The following is a 9,133-nucleotide window of genomic DNA, read 5'->3' on the forward strand; positions in this document are numbered from 1 at the left end:
TAATAATTTTATTGATTTTATTTTGTTGTTGTTGTTGATGTTAATGTTGTTGTTGTTGTTGTTGTTGTGCTTGTGCTTATTGTTGTTGTTCTTGTTGTGTTAGAAATATTTAATATCTCATATCCTGATGGAAGTTCTCTGTATAGTCAGCCAAAGCATGTGGTAAAAACAAAAAATTAGGTTGACTGACTTTTCACCATAGTTGAAACTTTCAAACATGGTGAAAAATGGACTGACTAATATTTTACCATGGTTAGAAGTCTCGACCATGGTAAAAGTGGGTTGGCTACATTCACCACAGTTGGAATTTCCATACGTGGTAAAATGTAGCGTGTCATCCAGGTTTTCACCACGGATTTTAGTCTGTGGTAGAAAGTAACGCACTTACTACCACACCCTTTATTATCATTGACCACCATCAGATATGAAATCCTTCCCCTAACCGTAATAATAGATACTCTTTATAGTAGTGCATATAGAATTATGCTCCACTAATCTACCAAAGAAACGCCTTTGTGGATTACCTACGGTACCCATGGCATGGTTCGTATTGAAATAGAATTGAGTTGGAGAATTTTGCGCCCTTTTTCAAGAGACGAATGCAAAGAACCTTAGAATTACTTGTCTATAATTTCTTTTGACCTCTGCATGCTTTTTTCAAAGGATAAAATGAACGTGCATTTCAACCTTACCAAATGTCTAAAAAGAGGCATAGTCTACTTCATAACGAGGAACAAAGGCAAAAGTTCAATACGCCACCACGCCGTAATCAATATAATCAAGTTATTTTATCTGGAATATGTCTTTTGTTGGCAACCATGCAATTGCCTACATGACTTGAACTAAAAGTAACGCAAACCAAAATTTTCTCTAACTCGTGGCTTAATTTAACTGCAGACTACTTAGCCCGCACAATGACTAATAACATACACAAATTATACTCTATTTTCCATCAAAATTTTATAAATAAATTAAGCAGACATTGATTAATTCTGGACGTTATAGCTTGCGAAGGTTTTCTAGTTCTAGGCTCCTAGCTTTAAAGTAAAGCAATATACAATCTCATGATTGAGAACTTGTACGTAAAGCAATTATTGTCATGTTTAGTAGTCGTTAGTTTGTTATCTTCAACAAGAGTTGCTTCAAAAAGTAAAACTTTAGAACTTTTTCTTCATTTGTTTGTTCATATCACCCAAGCATTTTTTTATTGTTGAAAAAAATAATAACAGTAGTAATTAATAAATAATATTTTTTAATTATTGATTTATAAATATTAATAACTTATTTGTTTTTTATTAAAAAAAATTGTTTATATTAATACATAAATATAAATAAATATTATTGTTAAAGATTGAACTATATATCAACACTTTACACATAGTTAACTCAACTATCACATATCAATTGAGTTATTACGGTAGTTTGAGATACTTTTACAATTATTTTCATAGTTTAAAACCATTTTAAAAAAGATTTTAGAAATTAACAGTGGAAATTAAGAATGCCGAAGGTAAAGAGTTAAGGGATTGTGGTTGGCATAAATAAGGAAAAAGTTTTCGGGTCAAAATTAATGTGTCAATCGATTGACAATATGCTCCAATTGTTTGGAATGTCTAAAAAATGCTTATGGTGTTAAAAAAAAGGAAAGAAATGATATATAGTCGTTACCCTTTTTTAAGAAGTTGAAATATTTAAGGAGCATTTTTTATATAACCAAATTGATTGGGTATATGTCAATCAATTGATTAGTATAAAAAATTGTCTAGAACTTTTCTGATAACTATCGATTCAGGTGGCACGACTCCAAATTATTTTTAGAAACGTTTTCTTAAGAAAAATAGATTTTAAAACTTATTTTACTATATGCTTGTGTGTTTGATTTGTCGTAAAATTTTACGAAAAAGCCCTTATATTTTTATAATACTATGTTCTCTCAGACGCATTAAGGAGAACTTTCACACTTCCTCTTTTTCACACTTTAAAGTTTCAAAACTTGTAAAGTAATTCAAACATGTAGACACTTGCTTGAGATTTATTCCAAATGAGTATCATCATCAAAGGATGTTTACAACGATCATTAAACCCTAACTCGTATGCTTATATCTTTGAACGCTTGTTATCTACACATGTTGCATTATCAATGGATTTTAATAGTTGTCATCATCAAAAGCATTTTCATTATCAAAAGCATATTCATCATTAAGAGCATGTTGTTGATAGCTTCCTTAATTGCTTAACCTACAAAATATGATTTCACATTCTCCCATTTTTTATGATGACAACGCATCTCTCAAGGAGGTGGTAAAAATAAATAAATAAATATATTTGGAGTGGTTAAACTCCTCCTTAATTAAGTTGAAAGTTTACTCTACTCCTTTGTGAATATACTTCTCCCCCTTTGTCAAAATTAAAAAGACAGATAAAAATGCTTTGCGAGAATGTAACTATGCAAACACATTGGCACACAAGCATTTAGGAAAGGAAAACATCCAACTTTTATTAATTCAAATTTGTTGAAATACAAGGTACCAAAAAGGCGGGAAATCACTAAGTTTGAAATAAAGCAGAATTCAAAGTAGTGCGAAAAATAGGAAATAAACACACTTAGAAACTAAGACATAAGTGACATTATTCTTTTCCATAAGTATCATCATTCATTTTGAGGATATTTTTTATTTCTTCCACATATTTGGCTATGCTATAGAAGATCTCATAGACTTTGTTGATTGACATGTCTTCTAGTTTTTCAAGGTCTTCTTATTCAATTGTTATGTCATCCTTCAATTCTCCATGTTTGATGAAGACCTTCATATCTCTTAGGGATATGGAGTTGATCATGTTATTGGATGTGTCTATAGTTTCTCTTATGGTATCAACATTGAAGTTAACTAAGATTTTGGTGATCATTGCTCCACAGTAAAGTCCACTTGACTGGTTTTCTTTAGAGTGAATCATGTGGATAAATATTCTTTCCACCCAGTTTATTGTAACTTCTTGGGTTAAGAGCTAGAGGGGTACGATGTTTTCTCTAATGACATAGTTAAGATTGACACTTTGTGGAAAAAGGATTTGTGTTTGAAGGTAGTAAATGACGCGAACCTTTGGTTTTAGGAAGGTTGATTTGAAGGGAAACTTTATTTTCTACATGAGGTTAGTAACAAGGTAGCTTAGGGTTATGGAGCATTTAAAGTTCTTAAATCTTAAGGGTCCCTCATAGGTGTATGATGTTCCTTGAAAGAGTAACTAAAAAATTCTACTAAAGTTATCCTCGTGGATATTTATTTTCACTTCTCTTACTAATGATTTCAGAGATGTTCCTAGAATCTGTAGGTTTGAGTAATAATCTTGTACAAGGTTTGGAAAGGTTCTATTGGGTACCTTTGTAAAGAATTACCTTAGAGAGGCTTCACAGATCTAAGAGTACAGTTTGTAACTCCTTTATAAAGCTTTGCTCCATGTACCATGTTGGATCACCTTATTTCTGAGCATCATCATCATTTTCTCTTGACTTCTTTCTATTAGACCATCTCCAAATTTGTGGCTCATTTATGATACTTATTGCAAGATATAAAACTTAAAAAAGAAAGATTGTAAAAGAGAATAAGGTTTGAGATGCAAACAGAGTAAGGAATGCATTCTTATTTATAGTGTGCCTCCTAAGGGGATTTAGTGTGTAATTATTGCAATAAATCGATGGTGATTGTGTATATTCAAAATAAGATCAAAATTATTCCAAAAGTGGTGTGTCAATCGATTGACTTAGGGCTCCAATCGCCTGACTAATCATATTTACCAAGATTTTAATTGATTGTCATCAATGCGAGGATCTGATTTCTATGAAGACTACGTTTAGCAAGGATTTGATTTGAAAAAACACTTTAAGCCTGTCCAGTCGATTGCCTCAAGGTGCCAATCGATTGGACTTACGTCACTGAGCCTTCTTTGTGCTTGATTTTCTTTTGCCTATTTCTTTTCTCCACCTATGTTTAGCTTTGTTTGTACCTCCTTTCTGTGAAAAGCTAAAAACTCATCTATTTTGTTAGCATAATAAATTTATTTAATGAGAAAAAACACTAAAACCATTCTTTTAAACCATTATTTTAAAGGATTTAATCAGAATTTTCTGATCATTTCAACTTTAAAATAGTTCTTTACCTTAAATATCAAGAAACCTTGGTAAAAATTCCCTAAAAGGGAACACCAACACAATGTGATGTGTCTTTCTCTATGAATCGTTGGATCTGATAGTTGGTTTAAACAATGAGATAAATATGTCCACCAAAGACGTATCTACTCAACCTACTATGAGGTCAACTGATCACTGAGGATCATAAATATTGAGATATCCTCAATGAAAAATCTTGCTTTGATCACTATCATTGATATCCACCATCATCGATAATTCTTTGATGAAAAACTTCAAAAATATTGTAAACTTGAAAGTATACTTTTTGCTTTGCACAACTTCATTTAATATGTGTTACGTTTTTGAGTTGTAAAGCATCCCTCTCTTAAGCAAGCGTCTATGGAAATTTTCTATGCATGTAATCGGTTACCCAAATTATGGTAATCAGTCACACCTGCTCTCAGCTGACTTCCAAGGCCATTTTTCGTATGGGTAACCGATTACCCAAATACTGGTAGCCGGTTACACCTGTACGAACAATATCAGTAATCTTCTTTTATTTACACAAAGTGAATCCCATTTTTACACACTTCAACCCATATGCTTCCCCTATAAATAGAACATTATCCCCCCCTCATTTTTCCAAGCTAACAACCCCTAAACATTATGTCAAATCACACTTAAGCTCTCTCTTTTAACCCTAACCCAAACTCACACAACTCCCCTTTTTCAAACAATCACCCACAACTTTCTTCCAATTACATTTTCTCCTAATCCTTTCATTTTCTACACTCACAACTCAGCCTTTTCTATAAAGTTTCAACCATAATTCACCATTTTCCAAACCTTTTGCTTCATTTTCAAACTCAACACCACAACAACTTAGTTACTACATCACAAACTTGGTAAACTAAAATTCATTAACATTTTAGTTCTGTTTTTGTGTTGAAAATGGGTGTTTATTCATGGGTTATATTTTGTTGAAAGGTGTTTGAATCAAGAGTGTGACAAGTGAGTTTGTTTGGTTTGCATTTTTGGGGATTTTTGTTCTTTATTTTTCATGTGCATGAGAAGATGAATAATGTTGTGTTCATGAAAATATATTGTGTTTTATTTCTATTCATTGTCAATTTTTTTCATTTATTCGGTTTTTTCATATTATTTGTATCAATGGTTGCATAAAAGTGACAACTAGTTGGACATGGTGGAGTGGTTGAGATGATGGTCTCCTAACCACCATGTCCTAGGTTCAAACCCTTACTACCACTTTTTCAACTTTCTTTCCAAATTACTTGCAATTAATTTTTATCATGTGCTTATTCCTTTTATTTTATTTTATTTTTTATTTGGTTGTGCTTTTATTTTATTTTTCATTGTGTTACATATTTTAGGAGAATAATTTTATGTTATTTCTCTAACATATTTTGAGCACATAAATTGTGGCTTGACATAACGCTAAATTGTTCAGATTTGATTATTCTAATCACTAAGCCCTAACTCTTTATTTCTCTTTTATGCTATTTCTTATTTATATTATGTGGTTGTTTGGTTGATAATTCTTCCACATTTCAAATAATTGATAGATGGATGATTCAGTTGATTCAATCTTCTTTGATTCAAATATGTTGATAAATGATCATTGTATCATTTTTGACACTTTGAATCAATGATAGGTTATCCCTTAATGCGTCATATTTTGAGTCCTTTGACTTGTGGATAGAAAATCCCTAGGTGATCAATTTTGTAACTTTGTCACTAACTACTAACTTCTAACTTTTATATTATTGCACTTTATCTCTTCACCATTTAAATTCTCACAACTTACTTTCCGCAATTTACTATTATTGTTCATTTTATTTCAACCACTTTATGTAACACCCCGAAAAATAATAAATAAGATAATTATTTAATTTAAGTTAATATTTTATTTATTAATTTAATTAAATAATTGGAATTATTGGATTATTATTATTATTATATTTATTATTGGAATAATAATTATTGGAAAATATATAAGTTGGAAATAAGAAAAAGAGTCCATTTTTGGTAAAGAAAGGGTTTTACGTGAAAAGCAGAGAAGCGGCTGAAAAGTGGAAAAGAGGCAAAGAGCCAGAGAAGAAGGTTGAAGAAGGAAGAGCTTGAAGCTAAAGGATTGCCGGATTAACTCAGGTAAGGGGGGGTTTATCGTCGATTAATGGGTATTATGGGATAACATGTAGTGGGTAGTGATAAAACCATGGATTTGACTCTGATTAGAATGATGCATGATGAAATTGTGAAATATGGGATGAACGAAAATTGGATTATAGTGGAAGGGAATTCGTAGGAATTAGATGTAAAAATGTTAGAATTTGGGAAATCGAATAGGGGATAATTCGTGTTAGGTGATATGAACGATTATTGTGTAAAATTGGACTGTGGAAGGTTGGAATTGGGAGATCTCGTAGCAGAGAACACCATAGCAGATCTGGAAATCTGGTTTCTGGTCATACGCGTATGGCACTAGGCAATACGCGTATGAGATGGCCTGGTACGCGTATGGCATTAGGCATTACGCGTATGGATGAGGAAGATGATGTTTTGAACGTGGGTTGGTCTCTGTTGGTACGCGTATGGGGAAGTGGTACGCGTAGCATACGCGTATGAGATAGGTGGTACGCGTATGGGATTGGCTGAGAATTGGGCCATACGCGTATGGGACTAGGCAATACGCGTATGGGCAGGATTGTGATTTTCTGTGCTGTTGTTGTGCAGTTTTTGGTTGTTCAGCTGAGTAATGTAATTTGGCTGATGTATGATAGAGTAGGGGTCATTTCCCGTTGTTTTGAGTAGTATAGGTATTAGTAGAGTGTGCTAACGCTGTGATTGATTATGTGGTATGACATGATATGATTATGTGGTGAATATGTTGATGATGTATGATGATATGCATAATGTGGTGAATGTATCTATCATGTATGAAATTATGAATGGACTGTTTATGGCTTAGAGTGTGAGCATATGTCCATTGTGGATGATTGTTGATGTTTGCATGACTAAGTGATTTAGCTTGCATATTGTGGCCTTTATGGTGGTAGCTAATTCCCATGGTGAGGAATTAGTGAGTGAATCATTGTGGATGATTGTTGATGTTTGCATGCTAGGTGATTAGTGTGCATATCATAGCCCTTGGGGTGGTAGCTAATTCCCATGGTGAGGAATTAGTGAGTGAGTCACTAGGTCTCAAATGAGTGGGACTAGTGGGCTTGATAGCCGTACCTGGATTTGGTCGGTGAGGTTGAACTATATGTTCACGAATAGTCGGTACCGCATGCATGGAGTCTCATTGCATAATGTATGTATGTATGGCGTATAATATGAATGGATGTATTCCAATATTATACGTGTGTTTTATGGGTGTGTTGAGTTTGAGTATGATGATGATGATGATTATGAGTTGATATTGTCGTTGCTGAATATGTGTGATCTGATTAGGGTGATGATATGTGTTAAATTACTTAGCATTTCATGATATTTTATAATGCTTATTATATTGATTGAGGAACTCACCCTTACAACTATTTTTCAGGTAACGAGCAGTGATTGAGTAGGAGCTAGTGCTTGAAGTCTAGTGTAGTTCCTTAGTGGGTCATGCTCTGGTAGATGTAACATCGGGATGGGATGTTTTAAATGTTTTATTGTTGGTTGTGACCCAGTTACATGTAATAGGCTACATGTTTTGCATGATTGATTTGATTTCTATCCGCTGCGTATTGTGCAAATGCTTTATGTTTTGAATTAATAAAAGAGCATGACAGTTATTTGGTGAATGGTGTGAAATGATTGTGTGACACCCTTAATTGCATAATTACTCTGATTGATATATTGCTACTTTAATTAAATAATTGGGGTATTTTAGAAGGGTGTTACACTTTACATTTATGTTCATCATCATCCACTCACCGCATACATCATTTATTTTATGCCATTTTATTTCTTGTCATTTCTTTATTGTTTTGCATAATAAAAAAGAACAAAAAATATGATAAAATGAAAATATCAAAAAGATGTATTAACTTATGACCTAATGTTGGACTTAGAGAATGTGTTATGACCCTTGCATTTGGACCTTGGATTATTGTATTTGACTTATTGCTTTGATTTGGAATCTCTTTGGACTTGTAATATTTTTTTGCAAGAATGGAATTCATGGCACTACCCTAGGGAGACATATTTTGAGTCCATTATCCATTTGTTAGCTTAGGCCACTTTGCACACACAAGGCTTTCTCTTGGTCTACCTTACAATGATCCCATTTATTTCTCATATTATTCTCCTTGTAATTTTCCATGTATTCCTCCTCCACTTGGTTGTTAACTTTTAGGAACTAGGCGGACCTCACTGTTTCAAAGCAATAAAGAATAAACGTTTGATCCAACGTCAAGCAGCATTTTTCTTAATCAAATTCAAAACAAAATAAATATACGAATATAATTGCGCGCCACAAGCCTTAAGTGATAGAAAATGAGTAATAATGGAGCTTTCATACCCTTACTCTAAATATTTTGGACACAAGATGCTTGAATTGGTTGCCTGAAATATTCACTTCTACCTATAGTCTTTAGTGCAATTCTAATAAAAAACAATCTTTTTTCAAAACATAAAATTAACATCAACTCATCAAACTCATTTTTGCGCCTTAGGGCATCACCCCGAAAACCTTTTTTCAAAGTAAAATCAACCAACAGACAATCATTTTCTACTGCGAACTACGGAGCTCAGATTCTTCATTTAACGATGATGATACGTAGGCACAAGGACCCAAATCCCTGGCGAGCAAAATAATTAAAAAACCATTTCCCCCTATAGCAAATAAGCATTAAGATAGATAGACACTCATTCATGTAGATACCTTAGATGAATCCTATCGAGTACGATGGATGTGAGGGATGCTAATACCTTCCCCTTGCATAACCGACTTCTGAACCCTAATTTGTTGCGAGACCAATTTTTTCCTTTCATTAGGGG

The sequence above is a fragment of the Lathyrus oleraceus genome, chromosome 7, assembly GCF_024323335.1.
Source record: "Lathyrus oleraceus cultivar Zhongwan6 chromosome 7, CAAS_Psat_ZW6_1.0, whole genome shotgun sequence".
In the NCBI taxonomy this organism is placed as follows: domain Eukaryota; kingdom Viridiplantae; phylum Streptophyta; class Magnoliopsida; order Fabales; family Fabaceae; genus Lathyrus; species Lathyrus oleraceus.